The sequence below is a fragment of the Suncus etruscus genome, chromosome 11, assembly GCF_024139225.1.
Source record: "Suncus etruscus isolate mSunEtr1 chromosome 11, mSunEtr1.pri.cur, whole genome shotgun sequence".
In the NCBI taxonomy this organism is placed as follows: Eukaryota; Metazoa; Chordata; class Mammalia; order Eulipotyphla; family Soricidae; genus Suncus; species Suncus etruscus.
In genome coordinates, this window is record NC_064858.1 from 39,255,245 (window position 1) to 39,270,286 (window position 15,042).

Genomic DNA, 15,042 nt, shown 5'->3' on the forward strand with positions numbered 1-15,042 from the left:
TTTTTTTTGCTCTGGAAATTAAACTCCTTTATTCTCTTAGACTTAATCATCAGGAAAGAGGATGCAGCACCATTCTCCCTGGAGCACAGGAGAACTCGCCTATAGGCTCATGAGTCACAGAAGGACCACTGGGCTGTCTTCTCCGTTAGGTTTGTTCTGACCACCTTAAAACTGTCCTGGTCCTGCACTGAGGAAGCTAAGTGCAGCCAAATGTTGACTGCTTGTTTCTTAACCTGTTCTTGCTCATGTCAAATTAAAATAGAAACATTCAACAAGGCACCTCTTGACTGCCTTCCTCCTGTGTGTGCTAGCTTGAACACACACACACACACACACACACACACACACTTAAATCCAATTTTCCAATTTCTATTGTTACTTGCCTTTACTTATAACAGCTGAGCTGAATGGAACTGAGCCCTCCTACACACACACTCTGCAATCTCTGTCTTCTTCCCCCCTTCTTCCCTCCCTTTCTCTCCTTCCCCAATTTTTCCTTCTTCCCTTCTCCCACATTTTCCTCTCCCTTTGTATACTCCCTGGCTCTTTCTCTCCTCCTCTCCCTTCCTACTCTTCCAAGTCATGGCCCTTTTGCACCCTTCATATGCACTCCTTTTAACATGGGGAACACCCCCACTAGAACAGTCCCCACTTGGACTCTGGGAAGCACAGCCACAATAAATGCAGATTGATGCTGAACTCCTAGCTCCACAAAAAAGTGAGGAGGCCCTGAGAAGGGCACTCACTCAAAATCATATAGCAGCACCCCACCTAAGTTAACTGCTCTTCCCTCTGCACAGCTCTAAATAGTCTTTTCTCAAGTTTCAGGAAAAAAAAACACTCTGCCTTTAAGTAGCTATTGAGTTGCTCAAATTAATGAGCAAAATGAAAAGGTTCCAGTTTTGAAATTAAATTTTAGTTCTATCAAAAATAATGAGTACAGTTTCATACACATTCAAACATCATAAATAAAGCTAAAGACCCCTTTGAAAGCCACCCACACAAATATGTATACACAATATGGTTCCTCCTTACTATCTTAAATGTGCTCCCCCTTACTACCCTATAAGATAACTACTCATTAAAAAATGCTTGTGTTTGTAGAGAGATTGTATAGGAATTAAAATGCCTGTTTACATGTGTTTCTATAGTCAACACTACATATGGCCCGAGTACTGCCAGGAGTGATCCTTGAGCTCAGAGGCAGGTGTATGTCCTAAACACTACAGGATATGCATTCCCCAAAATAGTTTATGCTTTTACAGTGTATGTGTGCATAGATGTTTGTATATTTAGTAGGTGCGTATATATACACATACAAACAAAATATGCAAAATACCTATACTAGATACACAGCATAGGGTAAACACACATTTGCATACCCTCCTTCATTTTGCCTTATTCACTCAGCAATTTGACCATTTTATTAACAGACATGCTTAGACAACATTCTTTTTAATTATCTATAATATTGTACATATATGGGTTTATTATTATATACTAGCTGTCCCCTACTAAGTAATGATTAAGTGGTAACTCCTGCTTCCTGCTACGATGAACATCTTTGTATTGGGCATCCCTCCTATATGTGAATGATTCTGTCATTAGGGAAGGTTCTAGAGAAAAGTAGTTGGATTGTGGGATATAAGCGTTTTTACTTTGATGTGGTCTCCAGTCTTTTCTATTGCGTCCATTGGTCCCTTGAGGGTTACGCCTGCCAAATTATCCCTTCAATATGGAAAAGGAAATGAGAGAAAATATTTTGTTGATTAAATAATAACACATGCACAAGAGCAGATGGCTCTGGAAAATACAGAATGGTCAGAAGGGATATGTTTTCTGTATGTGTGAGAGGATTTGAAAGATGCCTTGCTCCCAAGGCCAAAGCACAGTCCTTATTACCTTGTCTCCACAGAGGCCTTCCCAAGACCTTAATTCTATAAGAATCTTTAGAAAAATATATAATTTTGGAATATATAATATATAATGTATAAAATTGGAAGCTATTAGTATGGGTTAATCAGTTTACCAACCAAAGTGCCCAGCTTTGAGCCAGCAAGTTGTCTTGTCCACACAGTAACAATTTTAACTTCAAAGGTTGTATGAATTCAAGTGAAACAAAATATGTATGCAAAAATCTTGGAAAGAATTAAATGGTGCATTTTCACTGTGATGCAATTTTCACTGTTGGCTCAAAGGAACAAGAACAGGATAAATGGGTATTAAATCAGATGATCAGCTGGGATTAGAAATTATTTGGCATCACAAAGCACAATATTTATCATCCTAATCATTGGTGGTACTTGAGTAGTTCAGACCCACTGCTCCAGGGACAATGGTTTCGAGTCAACAATTCTACCAGATTTAAAAGAACTAAATATCTTATTAAGATTACTATGCAGCTAATACCATGAGGAAACTGAAGTCATAAGGGTCTTGTCACTAGTTTAGATTTGGGACTCAAAACAAAGTTTATATCATTCCAAAGTTTCATCTCCTTTTCTTGTACAGGAAGGGCCAAGCTCAATAGATTTTGTTGGTCTCTGAAGACTTTCTAGCTTCTCAGGGTTGTTACCTGATAACCCCCTCAAACTAAGAAGGACAATGGAATTTTTTTCATATGTTATAAGATAGAGTAGTGTAGAAATTGAATCCTGTTTACCACTAATATTGGGCAGAAAGGAATGGGAATAACAGTCTATAATGGACAGAAATGAATAAAAATAATAGTCTACAAAATGTGGATAATGACTTTTTTACCCATATTAAGGGCTGTTGGGATAATAGAGAAAATGATTGTGATGGTTAGTACAATGCCTTATTGCAAGCTTCTCAATAATGAGAAGAATACTGTTCTCCTAGAGGCCTCTCTGCATTCCTAGTACTTATTAGGGAAATGGCTGGAAGAAGGGCCACAATCATCCCATCTCTGAGGAATCAGAGGAAAGAGAAGCAAGTGAATAAAGAAGAAGCAAGAGAAATATCTTTTGTGTCTTTGTAGCTAGAAACCAAAATAGTTGCCAGATTTATCAGGTGCTTCTGAAAAAATAAACTTGGAAAAGCTTTGGTTTGGGACAAATAAGCTAGAAACCAGGATGCTTAGTGTCACACCCCTCAGTTCTGGGCCAAGCTCCTTTCATACCCCACGCATCAAAGACTTTGGTCATTGAGCTTTAAATGAAAATATTCCTATTTCTTTCAAGAAAAATTCAGAACTCTACCATTTCTGTAGAAGTGAAATGAGTAACAGTTGAGAAGTAATTGCCAGGCACTGATCTCAAAACTGGTAGGTTTCAACAAATTTCATGCTTACAACTCCCAAAGGACTAAGTCTTCCTCTTCTTTTTCCTTCTCTTCTTCTGCTCCTTCTGATTATAATTTCTCTTATTTTATAGATAAGGAACAGAGACAGCTAACTGGCCAATTATACAACTAAGCACATTGGGGAGCGGGAGTTCAGTCTAATTCTAATGATCACATCCTTAACCTCTCTCCATGTAGTTAGAAAATAAGGAGATAGAAAATAAAATCTACTTTAGCCTTTTCAAACTGTTCCCCCTTGCACCCAGGCCTGACTGAAACAATGGGGGTCTCTATAGAAACACCCTATGTGAAATCATCATTAGGTGGGTTTAAGATATAAGTAAAATAAAGGAGGGAGTCATTTCAACCTGTGTCCCTAAGCTGATAAACCCAAGAAACCCAACCTGAAAGAGAAGCAAGAGAGATTTTAATGCGAACAAAAGTAGTTCTGGGCTTCCAGATCCCAAGAGAATTCTAATGCAAACTCCAAGATTATTGAGTTCCTGGCAGGCGCCAGGTACTTTTATCTTAAAACTTCACAGAGTCAGTTACATTAGTCAGTTGTATTCATTGCAGACTAAGAACACAAAGCTTGCCAAGGCCAAAAGGCTAACCACTCAGAGGGGGAAACCATGGCTTCCAAGCCCAGTTCAGAGCTCCCCAGCTTTGAGAACTCAGTATGGCACCAGTGAGCCTGACACAACAGATGCCCTCTGATAGGCTGCCTAAACCCAGAGTCCTGCTTGCTGATTGGTTGGATTACCAAGAGCTGCTCAATTGCAGCATTTTGAACTCTAGCTAGGATGCTGAGCTGCAGCCAGTAGTAAGAACCCATGAAAGCTGGACTTGAGCCTTGCTGCAGCTTCTTCCCCTTGAGGCGCGGAGATTAGAACATTACCTTGAAACTGACTTGATCAGCTAAAACCTTCAAGTGACCTTAACTACGAAGGAACACCCACTGACATCTGTTTCCCTTTGCCGGGATTCTAAGGACTTGGAAAAGTCTCTTTTTTAGTTGCCATGACAATCTTTTGCAATATCAGCAGAAACGCTCTGTGCCACACAGTGAGCATGCAACCTTAAAAGTCCTCAGCTCAGGGTAGGGCCTGCTTGCTGCAAAGCAGCCCACCACCTTCTCTCTGGGTCCTTTCAGTGAAAGGATTCTGAGTACACCCCCTCTTCTGACTGGGACTCTGATATTAAATGAATTGACTCTTTCATAGGAGCCAATTCAAAGTTTCAGATTTCCTTTTATTCTCTGCTCTCCTTCCCATCTTTCTTAAGAGATTTCTTGTTTTATCTGAAGACATAGGTGAAATGAATTGTTCTTTTAAATTTTAAGTTGGTTGTTTTTGTTTTGTTTTGTTTTTATGAGATTTTGTGGTTTGTTTGTTTGGTTTTTGGGCCACACCCGCTGATGCTCAGGGGTTACTCCTGGCTATGTGCTCAGAAATCGCTCCTGGCTTGGGGGACCAAATGGGGTCCCGGGGGATTGAACCGCAGTCCGTCCTAGGTTTACACGTGCAAGACAAACGCCCTACCACTTGTGCCACTGCTCTGGCCCCAAATTTTTAGTTTTTATTTTTTAAATTTTATCTTTATACCAAATTTACTTATCATCTTTAAGCACATTTATTTTAATACAAGTTTGTTAAAAGACAAACCGATTTATATACATATGTACTTGGGGAAATAACTGCTATAAGGCTCTTGGACAGATTTTGGAGATCAGTTACTCCCATCTGATAAGAGGTAGCATTTCACTGTGGATTTGTATCCTCAAATTAATTGTCAAGCATAACAACTCACATTTATGCAGATTTTAGGTGTTGTGATAGGGAGGGAGGGGGACATATATATATTCAATGATCATTCCTGTGACTTTTTAAAATCTTTCAATTGCTGAGTAACATGTTTTCTTCTGGCCTTGTTGGCCAGTGGGAACAAGGAAACACAGTGAGACATGTCTTCACTCAGTCCCTGGGTTCCACTGAGGTTAGTTCATATAATCACTTCCCAGCAATGTGACACGGAGTCTAGTTGTGGTGGCCAGAAAGCACTGAATCTGGGTTCTCATGTCAGCTGTGCGTTATCTAAATCTTAGCTTCTCTCACTGTAGGTTGTGACCCGACCCCACATGGATTTATATAATGAAATGCAGAGGTCACAAAAAATTGACCACGGTAAAAAAAAGTTACTGTGTGCCACGACCAAAAATTAATTCAAAATCAATTGTACCAATGAATCCAAACTGTGCCAGCAGTTAACCTTGTTGAATTTCTTGGGTGAAAAGAGGCCACTTGAGGGGAAATTTTAAGAAGTCCTCATCTATATGACCTCTGTAAGCTTAACTTTCTTCACTTGAAAATGGAACTCCTATCTCCATAACAAGATTCATATGAGTATATAAAGCATTTAACACAGTGCCCGGGGCACATAAATAATGAATGGTCTCTAGTCTGCTCTTCTCTCAGGAGTATATATGACACAAGGAAATCTATGTGAAAAAACTTTGCAAACTCTCAAATTTACATTCAAGAGAGCTAATTTTAAGTTATTAGAAGGTTATTTGAGTGTGTGCATGATTCTTTTTGTATTTTCTTTTGGGGTATGGTATCTCCACTTAAGAATAAAAATATAAGTTATTCTTATTAAAAATAAGCATCCCATTAACTACCACCAGAAACCTGTGGATTATTTCCTGAGTGATGGGACCTTGAATAAATCACTTCTCAAACATGCATCCTTATATATGCAAATTCCTGCACAGAATTATCCCCAGGAAAAGGGTCTATGATGTAGCTTGTTTGTTTTCTACCTGAATCCATTATGATTTTTGGTTAGTGCAAGGGAAAGTAACTGTGCTATTAACACAAAAAGAAATTTTGCAGAGATGAAAATTTTACAAAATGAAGTCAAATGGGACAGGGATGGTAAGAAGGACTAAGCTTAAGAACATGGGAGAAACCAAGAAAATTCTGGAGGCCAACAAGATTCCTGACCGAGCAAAATCTATCAGCTCAGCCTCTCAGGCTATAGTTGCTGCAATTGCGAGTTTTCTGATCAGTGTCACTTCTAATTTCTTTATCGCCATCCTTGTTGCTTTCTGGAGAGACAGTCCCAAAAGTGAACATCCAATTGGCCTGATTTAGGTGACATCCCTGCCTCCAGGATTGGGGTGGAGGGAAGCAGTGATTCAGGAAGTTAGATAATGTGGACAAATCTGGCTCTGGAAATTGTCAGCTTTCCATACAGTGAAACACCCCCACCTAACCAGTGTCGAGGTACAATAAAAAAGCAGCCAGAATACAAGAATCCATCCAGCTCTCATTTAACTAATGAAGACTACACAGTTCAAAAAAGTTCCTCCATGGTTGAGAATGATGTGGTCTGGATTTTCATCCCACCTTCACTCTCCTCCACAAATCCCATGCTTTATAAAAGAATCTGCTCTTTCTCCAGCTCTACACAGGATCTCACACCAGGACAAAAAGGACTGGCTCTATAGAGAGCAATGATTTTTTTCAGGCTTTTTTCATTATGGAAGATCAGCACAAGAAAAGAGATAAATAGTGCAAGAATGCAGTGACCTCCAGCATATGAGAGGAGAATCTCATTACTGTGAAGCCCTTGCTGAGAAATGGAACTGGCTCTAATACACAGGGTTTTGCAGTAGAAACCATTCAGTGTGCCTGCCTCTCTAATTGCCTTTCACCCTATTCATAGCTCAATAAAAAAATAATTTTCCATACCATAATTTGCTCAATTCTCATTTAAGACTCTCTCACTTCATGCTCTCTTTTTTGTCTTTTTAAATCTGTTAGCCATTAAACTTTCAAAAATACATTATCTATGGGGTCAGAGTAATAGTACAGTGAGTAAGAAGCTTTCTTTGCACGTGCCCACCCAGATTCAGTCTTCAAGCATCACCAGGAGTGATCCTTGAACACAGAACCAGAAGTAACTCATAAGAACTGTTAAATATAGAAAAAATTAATAAAACAAACAAAAATACATCTACGTAAGACGTCTGTATAAATATATATGTGTGTGTATATATGTATATATATATAAACTCCATGCACTTTGCTATACACATTTGAAAACAGAGTTAAAAAACCACTAATGATGTCATGAGGTACTCCAAGTGTTGGAATGAGGAGGAAGTAGAGGTAGGAAAATTGAGGCTGAGAAAGGATCTGTCAGTAAGAAGAGAAAGTGGCCAGCCAGATGCCATCCTATACTAGCTGGTTCTAAGCTATTTCCCTGGCCTTCTAACTCTCCACAATTGTCATCTATGTCTGAAGCAGAGACAGGGAATTTATTTACAGCTTCTCAGTACTGTCTGCTCCAAAGGTATAAGGAGTGACTCCTTAAGCAACCATCCCTTGTCAGGGTCAACATTCATAGTCTTTTCTAACAATACTGTTATCTCACTGCAGACATACAAAAATCCAAGTGTTCAACAAATATGAGTACCTGATCCTTTGATAACAATCAGATCACGTGGGACCTCAGGGCCTTTATTTCCACCTGGCAAAAACTAGCTGCTGAAGAATTCCAATGCCCTCTGATCACTCTGTCTAACTGATCAGAGTCACCAACTTCACTTCTTACATGGTTGCCTGTAAGCATCAGATGTGGTGGTCCCCACTACATCTTTTTCCCCTCTTAGTGACTCAAATGGGTTCACTTCCACTTACTAACTGGGGTCCTGAATCGTGGCCTCAGTGAAGAGGCAGAAGGAGCTTTCAACACTTCAGTCCTAGTTTTTTTTTCTCCTTCCTTCTCACATCCCACACTTCCCAGGCTCTCCCCACATCTCCACTAAGTGCACTGCAGGCTGCTTAACTCCTGCCAGATATTCTCACCTGTACTCTCTTCCCTGGAAGGTATCCAGCCACCTGGTATTGCAGAAAGTCATCCAGTTAATGTGACCCCCACTGGTCTGCAAAGAAGCAAGATTGGGCCTATCTGAGGCTCCTTACCTCTCTGCCTGCCATTGGAATGTACCTCCCGCCCACTGTTTTCATCTTTGGAGCCATTTCAAGGACGTTTCCTTGCAAGAGAAATGTGCTATTGAGACCATCTGGACTGCCTGTGTAACTGAACCTGTTTAAGGCCCCTAATATACAAACTTTAAGATTCTGGTGGGTGGTGCATAGATCTCTTGTGGCTACAGAAGACAAGCCTGCTATGTAAGTTCCCTTGATCACACCTAACACCTACCCATCTGAACTTGCCTGATTCTTCTTCCACTTTTTCCGTGCTCTCAGTACATCAGAGTTTGTTTTGCATTCTTCCCTTCTCCACCATCTCCCATTCTCACTCCCAAGGTTGTTAACCCACACCAACCTTGAGTAGGTTGCTTAACCTTTTGGGTTTTTATTTCTTCATCTGTAATCTAGGCATAAGGAGAGTTCTCCCACTGTACTATTTGTCATGAGTATTGTATACAGACAATTACTTAGCAGGGGGTAAAAAACAATTTGAAGAGAGTTTGGCGCTATTGCCTACTGGATTGCCTGAGTCTAATGTGGAGCCTTTTATTTCCCTCTGCCTCCAACCCATTCCTCCCCTGTATCTCCATATTGTCCAATTAGTGGCTTTAACTAAATACTCAGTGGGTCGTGTTTAAAATTCCTATTGTCCTCATCATCAACTTCATTCTACTAGCAGAACTTTCTGGAATACTTTCAAATTTATATAAATTATCTGCTTTTACCCACATTTGCCTTTACGTTGGAGTTTAGCTTGCCTTTGCAATGTGAATGGCGCTATTCCCCCCCACCCCCAGGTCCAGGCTCTTGCATACAATGTAGTATTTGGGGAAGGTGGGTTTGTGGGGAGATCACGCTGGTTGAGTGCTGACAGGAGGGTTGAACTTTTGGGGAGGACTAGACTCAGCAAGAAGAGGTTCTTCAAAGTCAGGCTGCACCTGTCTCCCAGTGCCAGAGAGGATTCGGGGAGGAGCCAGCAGCTCGCAAGCCAGGAAGGGAGTCTCAGCACAACCAATCTTGCAGGTGGACTCCTGAATCTTGGGTTTTCTGAGCTGCAACTCAGTGAATGTCTGCTCTGCTCAGGCCATTATCCAGACTGGTGCCTTGTTATGGGACCATGAGCATATCACCCATCACCCTCCATATTTTCTCTCCCCAAATCCAAACTGTTGACTACAGTATTTTTTTTTTTTTTTTGCAATGTCAAAAACTTGACTTGGAGCAATAGTACACAGGAAGGTGCTTTCCTTCCATGAGGCTGATCTGGCTACAGTCCCCGGAATCACATACAGTACCCACACCCAGCACTGCCAGTAATCCCTGAGCACAGGAGTAAACCTTGAGCATTGTCAGGTGTAGCCTCTAAACCAAAATGAAACAAAACAAGCCAAAAAGTCAAAAAAAAATCTCATAAATACCCCCCGTTCCCCACACAAACCCTACAAAATGGTTTATTCTGTCCTTACAATGAAAAAAACAAAACAAGGGGCCGGGCGGTGGCGCTGGAGGTAAGGTAAGCCTTACCTGCGCTAGCCTAGGAGACGGACCGCGGTTCGATCCCCCGGCGTCCCATATGGTCCCCCAAGCCAGGAGCGACTTCTGAGCGCATAGCCAGGAGTAACCCCCTGAGCGTCACCGGGTGTGGCCCCAAAAACCAAAAAAAAAAAAAAAAAAGAAAAAGAAAAAAAAAAACAAAACAAAACAAAAAACATAAAAAAAACCTCCCCATATTGACTCACAACAGTTTTCTGGTCAAACTTTATAGCCCGGCCTTTAGTGAATAAGTCCTTTAGCCACTCGTGACTACGTGGACTCTTCTTTCTGCTTCTGATGGATAGATCTGAACGGGTCTGGCACTTACACACACACACACACACACACACACACACACACACACACACACACACACACACACACCCCTCTGTCAGTATTGCTCTTCCACCTTCCTAGCTTCCCTCTGACATGTCCATTCTTCCTTAATATATCTTTTTCCCAAGTAACCTTGGGACACTATGACATTTAGGGCCTTCCCGGCCTCTTACTTGAAGTCCCTACTCATTCATAACGCTCATCTCAATTTCACATCGTCTCCTTTTGCTTGCAGATGACTTGTCCCCACACCCACCTCATGCACATTCCTAAAGGATGAACTTTGGTTCTCCTCTGCAAAGTGCTCTCTTTGGTACTAAAGAGCCCAGGACCAGAGTCAGTGGCTTGGGGACTTGGGTTTTCCCGAGGCCTGCCTCCAGAGGTCCAGAGAGACCGGGTGACCTTCTCCAAACAGTCTTCCTAAGACACTGCACTCTTCGCACTCCCCAAGCTGCATGGAGACTCTCTTGGGATGGACAACTATGACCTCACTCCGCAGTGACAACTTTCCCAGCCGGAGCCCGGAGCCCGGTGGCGGGAGGGGCGTGGCTTGGGGGCGGTGTTTCGTGGGGGCTGAGCCTGTCATCGACCAATGGAACGCCGCTGTAGGGAGGGGAGCACCGACGGCGGGGCGGAGGCACTGGAGCGCAGGCGGGGGGACCCAGCCAGGTTGAGATCGGCGACCCGGAGCGGATCCGCAGGCGGGCGCGGAGACTGCAGCACCCACCCAAGCACCGAGCTCCTTGGTAGATCCTCCACACGGTAAGTGGCGTGCCGAGGCTAAGTTAAACTTGGTGGGCTTTGGAGACAGCAGGGAGCACCCCATCATCATTCGCGCACCCCTGTTGGCGGAGTCCTGGCACCGGACTGCGTCCCCCTGGTGCGCCGGCTCGGTGCCCACGGGATGCGGGCGCGCGCGGACGGGCCCGGGAGGGAAGCGAGAAGCTGCAGCGCCACATTCGCTTCCTTCCCTGCTGCTTACCTACCGCCCATCCCTGGCCGGATCCGATCCGGGATGCACATGCCAGCCGGCGGCGCCCTTAGATTCATCCCATTCAGCACCCGGGTCCGGGGATAGAGTTTGGGGGAACCCAGCTTCAGGCACCTGGCTGGTCTTTAGACCCCTCCAAACCTGTTGCCCTGGAGCTAGGGGCCAGATCTGTCATGTGGGTCTCCTCTTTCCTGCCATTCTGCGGCGCAGACTAAGAAAATTCTCAGGCAAAGCTTTCCCTGGCCGAGGAGCAGCACAGTAGCACTTGCTGCAGCTCACTGGCTGTTTAGCATTTGCTGGGCTTCTGTTGGTAAGCCAGGCACTGTGCTATATATCCTAGGGCCTCTGGGAGGAGCTCCTGGGGGTCCACAGGGAGGAAGAGCAATCAGAGTCCGGTGGAAAGGGTGGGCACGAGATAGAGAAGAAGAACCTAACGGAGCCAGAAATACTTCAGTGAGGAGGTGACCATTCGTTCAGCTAGGACGGAGCAGGAGGGTAGGCTGATGTGGGGTGGGGATTCATTTAGGGTGTATTGATGAAATAGCAGGAATTCCAGGAGATTTTTCTTTTGCAAAAGGTAAAGAAACTGTCCAGTCTTCTGACTTAGGACTTCAGGTCGTTCTACATCAGATCACTAAATATGAGGAGGGCTTGATGTAAGAAGGGGAAAAAAGCCTTGGGGAGGGGGACGGAAAGGGGTAAAACATACACAGATCTTAGAAGTTTTAGAATTTGGTCCTGGGCAAGAGAAGAGGAAGCAGGACTTCTCAAGGGACAGTCACTCCAGCCGGAAAACTGACCAGAGGCTGGAGATCCCGAAGCTCGTAAACTTCTATAGTACTATTCCCATTCAGTGGCCTACACTCCAAACTTCTAAAGTTGCTCATTCTACATAAGACTCCTAATCGCTGGTTTCTGGGCTTGACTTTGGGCAGTGAGAGGATGCCAGCATCATACTTCCTTCTAGAAGCTGCTGGCCCTCTCATTTCTGGAAACTTTTGCCTCTGTCTTGGCACCAGTGATGGCCCCTTGTGAATGTTTAGCTCTCCTGCTTATATACACACACCCACTTTTGATGTTTGAGTCTTACCCCTTCTCGAGATTCTTTTTTCCTCTGACAGAGGCTTCATTTGTTTTGTAAAGAATGAGACTTTTAGGGAGTCTGGATGAACTCCTTAGGCACTTTATCAACCTTTATCAACTTTAGTTTTCTGACTCTCTCCTTTCTGAGACTTGTGCCTATGCAGCAAGGACTCAGCCCTCTGAGATGTGTGTTCAAGAGGATCCCTGCCAGTGGGTTCCCTGTCAGAGTGAAGAAAGAAGCAGGGATCACTCAGGGAGAAGCTGACATAAGCCAGGCTTGAAGTTTCATATAGAGCGGCCAGGGATGCAACTTATAACTCTGTATTCCCTCAGCAGGACAGTTCCCAAAGAGGAAGTCAGCTGGGAATGGGGACCAGTCAATCCTCCAGGCAGTAGCCCTTAAAGAACTCAGGAGGTTTTTTGGCCCATAAAGATTGAGCCAGACTTAGGGGAATAGATGACCATCAAGCTTTGCACCGAGGAGCTGCAAGAAAGTCCTTTATAGAGGGAAAAAAATTTTAAAGTGGCATTGTTCTCACCTTTAACTGGGTGACCAGCATCATTGAAAAATGAGTTTTGAAGTTTTAGTTGAACAAATGAACTTTGTGGGAGAAACAGGTCATACCTGATGTTGCTCAGGTTTTATTCCTGGTGTTGCATTCAAAGATTACTCCTAGCAGTGCTTGGGGACTATATAGAAAGCCTGGGATCAAACCTAGGTTGGCCTCATGCAAGGCAAACGCCCTACTTACTGTACACTAGTGAGGAAAGCATCTTTCTCCATTACAGCCACAAAGTCTACGACTGTCTCCCAACAGTGGGTGCCTATTATAAACAACTCGCAGGGGTCTCATACATACAACATTTTGTGGCCCTGCCCTAGAGGAATCTTTTTTTGTTTTGCTTTGTTTTAGTTGTTTGGTTCACACCCCCCAATGTTCAAGGTTTACTACTGACTTTGCACTCAAGGATCACCCCGACTTTGCCTCCTGCGGGCCCGCAGGTAAATTGAGTTTGAGACCCCTGATACAGGAATAATTTTATTTAGCACCCTTGATCCTCATTTTAGTCAGTCTGGTCTTTTCCAGAGTCCTACCAGTAAGAGTCCTTTTGCCATGAAGTAATACCACCAGCCCCAGTGGTCATCAAAGTGAGAAATTGTATTATGCCTCATTTCTCTGGTGGATGGACTTGTTTCTTGATGAAATGTTCTAAGTTACTGGTATTAATTGAGTCAGTGTGTATAGAGTACTTATTGGAGTTCGAGAAAATATGACTGTCATGAATCTTCAAAAGTAGACCTTGAAGCTTGCAGGCTGTGACTTGAAACCAGGATGCAATCAGAAGTAGTTGCATGTTTCTCCTACTAGCTCCTACTCAGCCTTCAACTGCAATAGAACCTCCTTGGATGGCTTCTGGGGTTTAATGATCCAATAGGGCCTCTTTACACTCTCCCTGCTCAGAATTTAATTCCCCATGTTATGCCCTTTTCATACATTTTTTGATTCATGTCGCTTCCCCTGGAAGGTCCAAAGTTCCAAGAGATCACCCTAATTCTTTCTTAAGTCTTGCACAGGATTTGCAGCGCATTTCCCCCATTGATCAAAATGAAGCAGGGTGAGTCTGCCTGAAGAACAAGCAGAATCATGCCATGGAGGAGACTTACTCCCAGGATAGTAGGCTAGAAGAAAACCCAGTAATGACAAGATCAAGAGGCAGATAGACCAGTTGTTAAAGGCTGGATGAGTAGGTGGGGTGCAAGGGAACTCTACTGTGACTGGGGAACAGCCTTAGATATGTTTGGAGAAGTGGATGAGATGGGAAAGCCATACTGGGCTAAGTTTGTTCTGAATGCAGTAAAGTGTCACTGAAGGATTTCAAGATTTGCCACAAGCTGCTGATACAGGATTTATTTCTTCATGGTCTGTTATGCCTCTAGGAGGGAGACTCCTCGAGGAACAGTGCAAAATAGATGTTGCTAAAGTGAACACAAGGTCTGCAGGTAGCTACCCATGAAATAGGGATGAGAGAGTAGGATCTGGCCACCAATTTAGCAGGAGAGGTGCTGGTGTCTTTTCTATAAGGTGGTGTTGTGGGAACAGTAAAAGTATTGGAACTCCTTTTTGGATGTAGAATGAATAAGACTCATTGATACAATGGATGTCGCCATGGTAGAGAAAAGAAAAAAAGTAGAATGAGTTTATGGTTCAAGATTATTAAGAATGAGTTTATGGTTTAAGATGAGAAGAGATGCCCATGGTATTCATCAGTTGGTGAACAGATGTGTTGTAGACCTCTTAGGGACTAGTACTCATCCCATGAAAAAGAAATACTGAGCTGTGATCTAATATGAGAGAAAACATTCCAAAGTGAAATTATGCAGGTATAGAAGATCATAAATGTTTTCAGTTCCCATTCCTCTGGAATCCCAAGACAAAAGGCAGTTTGGGTGTTGTTTGGGGGCCTTGGGAGAGATGGGTACATGGGACAATATACTGCTCAAAAGCTAAGTAGTGATTAATATGCTTTAGAACTGAATAGAGGAATGCACAGTGGGTAGGGTACTTCCTTGCATATGGCTGTCGGGGTTCAATCCCAGTCATTCCATATGCTACCCTGAGCGTCTTCTAGGAGTGATTCTGGGAATAAGCCCTGAGTAAATGCTGAAGAAAATTACTAAGAATTTGAGTTGTCTGCTGGGTAAATTCCAACAATGTACATAAGAACAGCAATAACTACAAAAAATAATAAGCTATGATTAGGGAGATGATCTCCCATTAGGAATCTAGAAATTCA

General features: G+C 43.1%; 1 protein-coding gene across 1 annotated transcript in view; it reads left to right on the forward strand.

Moving 5' to 3' along the window:
• Window positions 1–10,849: 10,849 nt before the first annotated feature.
• Window positions 10,850–15,042, forward strand: part of SYN3 (synapsin III) — a 367,029-nt gene continuing 362,836 nt past the window's right edge. The window contains exon 1 of the mRNA XM_049783129.1: window positions 10,850–10,934. The gene's annotated coding sequence lies outside the window, so the exon portion shown is untranslated. The remainder of the gene's footprint in view (window positions 10,935–15,042) is intronic.